Source organism: Benincasa hispida, chromosome 1, assembly GCF_027475165.1.
Source record: "Benincasa hispida cultivar pf3 chromosome 1, pf3_genome.v1.1, whole genome shotgun sequence".
NCBI classification, from domain to species: Eukaryota; Viridiplantae; Streptophyta; class Magnoliopsida; order Cucurbitales; family Cucurbitaceae; genus Benincasa; species Benincasa hispida.
In genome coordinates, this window is record NC_143478.1 from 76,103,452 (window position 1) to 76,112,048 (window position 8,597).

The following is an 8,597-nucleotide window of genomic DNA, read 5'->3' on the forward strand; positions in this document are numbered from 1 at the left end:
ACCTCACAAGGATCTCTTTCCCTACCTCTAAATACTCTATCATTCTCTTCCCCCAAATATCCCAAACATCGCACACACCCCGACAAGACACAAAAAATGACCTTTCTCTCTGAAAGGTATATGGAGGAGGAACTTCTCAATCATCGCACGAACGTCTCTCTACCCAATAATGTTGACATCGAACTCCTGCAAGAAGAAACTGCACATAGTCTTCGCATATTGCCGGTCCCAAAGGAGATAATCTAGGTCTTCCTCCATCTTCCAACAAAAAATAAAGCAAAGAGGCCAAATAAGTGAGGTTCTTCTCTTAACAATATTCACACGCCAAGCAAGACTTGCCAAATAAAAAATTTGACTTTCTTCGGGATCTTAATCCTCCAAATCACATCAAACACAGACTCCCTAATGGGAGAGGGATCCAATAACAATCTGAAGAAGGATTTAAAAGAAAACCCTTCACTAGGATTCAGACTCCAAATGCAAACATCCATTCTCCCCTTCCTAAAGATGCACCCCTCCAATAAAGAAAAAGGAGAGGCAACCTCCGTTGTTTTCCTATAAGACAAATGGTGAAGGAACCCAAAGGAAAAAGACACATAATTCTTAGACCAAATCAAGAAATCCGAGACCAAGAGATTTTTAAAGGAAGATAAGTAATAAAGATGCGAAAAGGCAGAAGAGCAATATCCCCCATCCACTGATCCTCATCTTTCCACAGGTTCCAATGTGTGCCTTTAACCCTTTTCACCTCTCATTCAAAAGAATGGTTACCATGCTTACTCGCTATGATCTTACGCCACAAAGCCTCGAGCTCAAGGGCGTATTGCCAATGCCACTTAGCCAACAAAGCTCTGTTCCGAGTCCTTAAATTACCAATCTCCAACCCCCCTCCCCCCGATGTACAGGCCACCCAACCACTTCCCACTAACCAAATGAGAACTCTTACAGACCGAGCTAAGAACTCGAAAAAAGTGAAAAGTAATATACAGGAATACCACTTAGCATCGATTTGATCAGAGTTAACCTACCCGCTTTAAAGAAACAAACTTTTCTTCCACGTAGCAAGCCTCTTGTGTATCTTCTCAGAAATAAGATCCCAAAACATCGTAGTGCTCGGATTATCTCCCAAGGGGAGCCCAAGATAAGAAGGAGGGAAAGAACCAACCTCACACCCAAACTTCTCTGCCCATCTTTTGATCTCCTCTTGGTCACTGTCAATCCCCACAATTTGACACTTTCTCCTATTAATTTTAAGACCAGACATGGCATCAAAAAAATCTACCATGTGATTAAGGATCAAGAATAACTCCTCTTTACCCGAGCAAGACAATATCACATCATCGGCAAACTAGAGGTGAGATAAGGCCACCTCATTCAAACCAACCCTAAAAGGCTCAATGGCATTTCCTTCCACTCCCTTAAAAATAAGCCGGCTTAGCACATCCACGACAAGTAAGAACAAGAAAGGGGACAAGGAGTCCCCTTGCCTTAAACCTGTAGAAGCTTGAATCGACTCTTTTGGGGTTCCATTGATTTGTATAGAGTACTGCACATTCCTAATGCAACCCCACATCCACATCCTCTATCTAAAACCCGAAACCTTTCTTCATCATTACCTTGTCCAAGAAATCCTAGTCAACATAATCATAAGTCTTTTCAAAGTCAAGTTTAAGCACAAGTCCCTCCTTCATGCGAGCGTCCTTGATGGGCTTGTTGGCTCTAAGAGCCTAATCCAAGATCGTCCTTCCAGCCAGAAAATCTTCTTGCACCTCAAAGATGGTAGAGAGCATCACTTTTCTTAACCGATTAGCGAGAACCTTAGCCAAGATCTTATAAACATTGGTTATAAGACCAATAGGTCTAAACTCCTTCACCTGATTAGTATTCTCCTTCTTAGAAATTACACACATAAGCCTCCACCATAGACTGATTCAAAATACCTCTTTCGAAGAATTCTTTAAAGACCGCCTCCAAATTACCCTTAACAAGATTCCAATTGTCCTGGAAGAAAGACATGGTAAAGTCATCTGGGCCTGGGGATTTATTCCTATCACAGCTAAAAGCCGCCTTTCTGAGTTCCTCCAACATGAATGGAGCCGCAAGCTCCTCATCCTCCCAAGGAGAAATGGGGCTCCAGTTGATGCCTTCCACAAATTGTTTCTCCTGAATAATGGGGTTCCATTGTTCTTAGGTTGTCAAACAGAAAAGACTTAGTTTTCCTTTTAAGAAAAGTTTTCCTTTTAAGAACAATGTAGCTTCCCATATATTTGATCTAGTTCATGTTGATATATGAGGCCTCTCAAAATTCCTTTATATGGTGGATATCGTTACTTTCTCACACTAATTGATGATTGTTCTAGATTTACTTGTGTGTATTTGCTTAAACATAAATCTAATGTTCTTCATATTGATCCAAGCTTTTTCGTTTAGTAGAGACACAATTTTCCAAAACTATTAGTGTTTTGATCTAACAATGCTTTTGAACTCAAATTTACTGATTATTTTTTCTTCTAAAGGAACTAAACATCAGTTTTCATGTGTGGAATGTCCTCATCAAAACTCAATGGTTGAGCATAAACATCAGCATTTATTAAATGTGGCTAGAGCTCTGTTTTTCAGTCTCGTGTTTCCATAAGATTTTGTGTTGATTGTTTACTGACTGCAACTTATATTATCAATCGACCTCCTATGGCTTTACTTTCAGATCAGTCTCCCTACTCTGTGTTATGGAACAAGTCAGTAGATTATGAAGGGAGTTAATAACTCTCCTTCTCACATTTTTCAAAAATTTAAAATTAAATTAGAAAACCAAAATTTTGAATTAAATAATTTATAATAACTAACTTATTATAATGAAAAACATATGTTATATCATATATAACATATAACCTATAGTTTATATTATATCATATATAATATAATCTATAGTTTATTAATCTCTCATATAAACTATAATATTAATATAAATCATATTCTTACTAATTTTAATTTATAATTTTATATGAATCACATTCATATAATTAATATTTAAATCATATTCAAATATTTATTTCTCTCATTAAAACTTTATATTATAATGTATCATATACATTATATTAATTATATATTATATAATTAATTTCCTTCAATTAATTTGAACAATTCAAATTAATCCAAAATTAATTCGATTCTCATTATTTCCAATTGAGATAACGAGGGGTCTTATGAACCTATAGCTTAAAGCTCTGATGGTATTTGATAATTAATTAAACTCTTTGACTAAATTAATAAACTTACATTAATTGTTGGTTACTCCATTAAAGATCAAAAATTACACTCTTTACACTATAGATATATTTTTGTGTCAATTAGATATAACCAATCAACAGTGCGTTGTGGCATTCAAGTTCCGTAATCAACCCTTTAGGGAGAATTTATCTACTTGCCCTAAAGTAAGGAAGGAGTGAATTCTTCTTTACATTCTCAGTTCTCCAATCAGACGAATCAATAGTAGGCATACTGAGTCAGCGAAACTGGCCACTTTCATGCAAATTAAAGGATCATCTTCATAGGTAGGAGTTCAGAACTCACTCGGGATTCAGATCACGTCGCCTATGGTCATCCTAATGAAATGTAGGCCTCTTCTAGCAACGGTATTATATAAAAAGACTATTCATTTCGTAGTCCAATCTTATACAAACTATTTGTATAGAATACCTCGCTCACATGTCTCCACATGAATGATCATGATTAGATCACTTGTAGCACTTTATAATATAATTGTAATAATTACATAGCCGGTCGTATTCGTAGTGTCACAAGGATAAGGTACCCAGTCTTATCCATTTTAGGTTATCACTTTAACATGATCCACCTATATGTCTTCACACATGTTTAAGTTGTAGCAGATAATCTTTGATCTTAGTTTATTGGTTGTCGAATAAAATACCTCTTATTTTATTAGATAAATAAATTGTTTGTACAAATACAATTACAAACTACAAGACCATAAGATTTAGGGCATCAACCCCAACAATCTCTCATTTGTCCTAAAGCTAGTGAGTTGTACATCATAAAAATCAACCCCAACAATCTCTCATTTGTCCTAAAGCTAGTGAGTTGTACATCATAAAATTCAAACTAGTACAACAGTACACAAAAAAATGAAAAACTAGGGCATGCAATATGCACCTAATAAAATCTCTCACTTGCCCTAGACTAGATGAGGACTATCTCATCGACCCATACTCTCCAGGTGACTCTCAAACACCTTAGCCATGAGAGCCTTCGTAAACGGATCAACAACGTTGTGCTCCGAAGTGATCTTCGTGACAATCATATCTCTCGATGCACAATTTTTCAAATCAAGTGATATTTGCGCTCTATATGCTTTCACGTTTGTGGTTCCTAGGTTCCCTGGAACTATCCATAGCACCACTATTATCACAATAAAGAGTGATGAGCTTTGACATGTCTGGAACAACTTCTAGATTAGTCAAGAATTTCCTGAGCCACACAGCCTTCTTGACAGCTTCACAAGTCGCTCCATATTCCGCCTCTATTGTGAAGTCAGTGATGCACCCTTGCTTGGTGCTTCTCCATACTATAGCTTCTCTATTAAGAGTGAACACTGATTTTGAATTGGATGTCCTAGAATCCCTATCAATCTGAAAATCAGAGTTAGTGTATCTTGTAAAGATCAAATTCTTAGACTCATAGACAAGCATGTAGTCCCTAGTTATCCTAAGATACTTGAGGATGGTTTTAACAGCTATCCAATGATCTAATCCTGGTTTAGACTGATATCTACTGATTGTCCCCATCGCATAGCAAATCAGGTCTAGTACACAACATTGCATACATCAGGCTACCAACAGTCGATGCGTAGGGGACTCGTCTGATCTTCTCAACTTCTTGAGGTGTCTTAGGACATAGTTCTTTAGACAAGATAACTCTATACCTAAAAAGTAGTAAACCTCTATTAAAGTTTTGCATCAAATACTTGACAAGCATCTTATCAATATATGATTCCTTAAACAAGGCCAGCGATTTGTTCTTACGATCCCTAAAGATTTGAATGCCCATAACAAACTGTGCCTCTTCGAGATCTTTCATTTAGAATTGGGTCGCCAACCATTAATTTATGTCAGTCAGTAGACCTACATCATTCCTAATGAGTAGAATATCATCTACATATAACACTAAGAAAGTTACTAAACTGTTGATGATTTTCTTGTAAACACAAGACTCATCAACATTTTGATCAAAGTCATAAGATTTTATTGCAGTATCAAACCTTATATTCCAAGATCGAGAAGCTTGTTCCAATCAATAAATGGACCGATTAAGCTTGCAAACCTTTTGCTCTTGACCTTGGGTTATGAATCCCTCTGTTGTTGCATATAGATGGTTTCCTAAAGATTGTCATTCAGAAAGGCGATCTTGACGTCCATTTTCCAAATTTCATAGTCATAATATGTGATAATGGATAAGAATATCAGGATAGGTTTTGACCTGGTAACAGATGAGAAAGACTCCTCATAGTCAACTCCTTCAACCTGGGTATAAAACCCTTTGCCACTAGTTGATAATAGGCAGAAATGTACGTTATTACAATGCAAAGATATAAACAATGTAGGATTGCGACGATAAAAATATGTAAAATCGTGTCCAAAAGCATTAAGTTGAGAACATTGCGATCGCATGCGCCAATTGCGTTAAAGCAGTTAATTTACGTATTTTGTGCAGGAAAATGCGTTGGCGCAAGGCAGAATTGTGATCCAAGGAATTCAGCGTCCGAGTGCATTAGAAGATTATGACCGCAAAGCTATGCGATCGTATGCATTCGCGAAGATCTGCTCAAGAAGGTGGCCGCATAGAGATGTTGCATCAAGGTGAAAATTAATAAATCACGATGGTACAAAAAGCTGATGACAGTCAAATCCGAATTTAGTTGATAAGCCGTTAGCGACACACTGTAGCAAATACACTCAACTTTCGGTGACAATTAATCGGCGCATCAGACAGAGATTTAATGACATCCCATCAGTACAATCATTTGAGAGAAAATCATTTTCACCTTGATCTCTATAAACACCGAAGGCCACCATCGATAAAGAAGCTTAGCCATATAGAGAGTTCGCCATACAGAAGATAGTTAGCCGTTATTCATAGTTTTCTTACACTTAGAAGGCGAAGACGAGTGAAGAATTGAGGACGCCGAGAGATCACTCCTAGGAAGCTCGGAAGACTGCTAGGAGGCATTAAAAACAGAGAGAAGACCGACTCTTGCGGAAGCAAGAACATTCTTTTGGGCAAGGTAGAGAAAAATACAGTGTAAAAACCTTGGGAAGCAAGACATTGCTGCCAGGCTCACTATCCCTACTTTCCATTGTCATTCTGTACTCTGATTCTAATTATAAAATGGAATTTGCATTTCTACATCTGTTCACTCTCGTTACATTACGCATGAGTAACTAAACTTTTGAATGGGTTGAAAAGAACTCAGCTAACATGACCTGAGATCTTCATTTTACGCGATCATCTTGCATTATGTGTGCGTCATTCATCCTTTAGAGATGCTCGGGAGAGTCAAATTAGAACCACATAAGCAAAAGATAGAAACTTAGGAATAAGTTATGTTTGCTATTAACACATCGCATGCACCCTAGAGATAGGATATGATAGTATGCGGTCACCTTGTGTATGTGTGCATCATTCATCATCGCATAGATAAGAATAGAGACTTAGGAATAAGTCCTATCGACATCATCATATACATCGCATGCGTCCTAGAAATAGAAACTATGAAATTTGCATTGGAAGATGATTTGCTGTTGTGTGTGTGTAGCATGATTGCATAGCTTGAACGCAAGCTTAGGAAGTGTTAGCTAAATCCCTTCTCAACCCGTTCCCAGCATATCATTGTTACTTTTTTGTTATCAACTCTTTCCTCAATTCTGCCACATAGGATTTTTATTTTAAACGAACATATCAACCAACTTATTGTTTTGATTGTTATCACAAAGGAATCTAAAATTACCGTCGCATTTACTATCTCCATAGTCCCTGTGTTCGACCCTGGGTTTACCAGGCAACCTAGTAGGATTTATACTTGGATTTTACTAGGAAAACTTGCATGTACAACGCATACACCACCATCGCAATATATACCATTATTTCATCATATTCACAACGCATCACTAGTTTAGCCTTAAAGGTTTGCATCTTACCATCTGCAAGGTTTTACCCCATCAGATTGATCTACAAGATCCCAGATTGAATTGAAGTACATAGACTCCATTTTGAGATTCATGGCTTTGATCCATTCATCTTTGTCTACATCCTTCATTGCCTATTTATAGGACAATGAATCCTCAACATTTCCATCAGATATGATGGTTATGGTTTGTATTAAACTCATATAACAAATAGATGGCTCGCAACCCTCCCACTACGTCGAGGTTCCCTCAACAGTTGAGGTGCATGTAATCTACTAGATGAACCGACATCAACAACTCTTGTTGAAGGTTTAGTAGTTTTGCTGGAAAGCTCATTCAAAACTATCTTCTTGCACAGTCTGTGCTCCCTCATGTGGTCCTTTTCTAAAAATGTAGAGTTTGTTAATACAAACACTTAATTATCTTTATGATCGTAGTAACCACCCATCGTTCATTTAGGGTAGCCTACAAATAGGCACAGTTTTGAACGAGGTTTCAATTTCTTAAAATTTTCCTCAAGCACATGTACTAGGCAACCCTAGGTCCTGAAATGGCATAAAATACATTTACGAAGATTCCATAATTCCGAAGGTGTTTTAAAAACACTCTTGGATGGAACACAGTTCAAAATATAGGTTGTAGTCTATACTACATAACCCCAAAATAAGTCAGGCAAATGAGCGTAACTCATCATAGACCGAACCATGTCCAACAAGGTTTGGTTTCTCCTTTCTGATGCACCGTTCTATTAAGGTGTACCAGGTGCCAAGAGTTAAGATAAAATTTCATGTTCTATCAAATAGTCCTGGAATTTTAAATCCATATACTCTCCACCTCGATCAAATCGAAGTGTCTTTATTATTTTACTTAGTGCATTTTCAACTTCAACCTTGTACTCCTTGAACTTTTCAAAAGCTTCAAATTTATGTTGCATTAAGTGAATATACCTGTACCTTGAATAATCATCTGTAAAGGTGATGAAATATTCAAATCTTCCTCTTGCCTTAACATTCATAGGACCACAGAAGTCTGAATATACAAATTCTAAGAGTTCTTTAGCTCAGTGACCTTTTCCAATAAAAGGTCTTTTAGTCATTTTGTCTTCAAAACATGACTCACATACTAGTAAAGAATTTTCTTCTAACTCACTTAGAAGTCCGCTCTTAACCAATCTTTCAATCCTATTGAGATTAATGTGACCTAATCTTAGGTATCAAAGATGAGCATTTTCTTTAGGAGAAACCTTTTGTCTTTTGTTTTGAATTACAATAGTTTTGAACAATTCAGTATTAAATAGGGCCTTAGATACTAATAGCTTAGCACATAAAGGTTATCTTCAAGATTTTCTAAACAAATAAATGCACTATTTTTGTAAATAAACACTTTATTTACATTAAA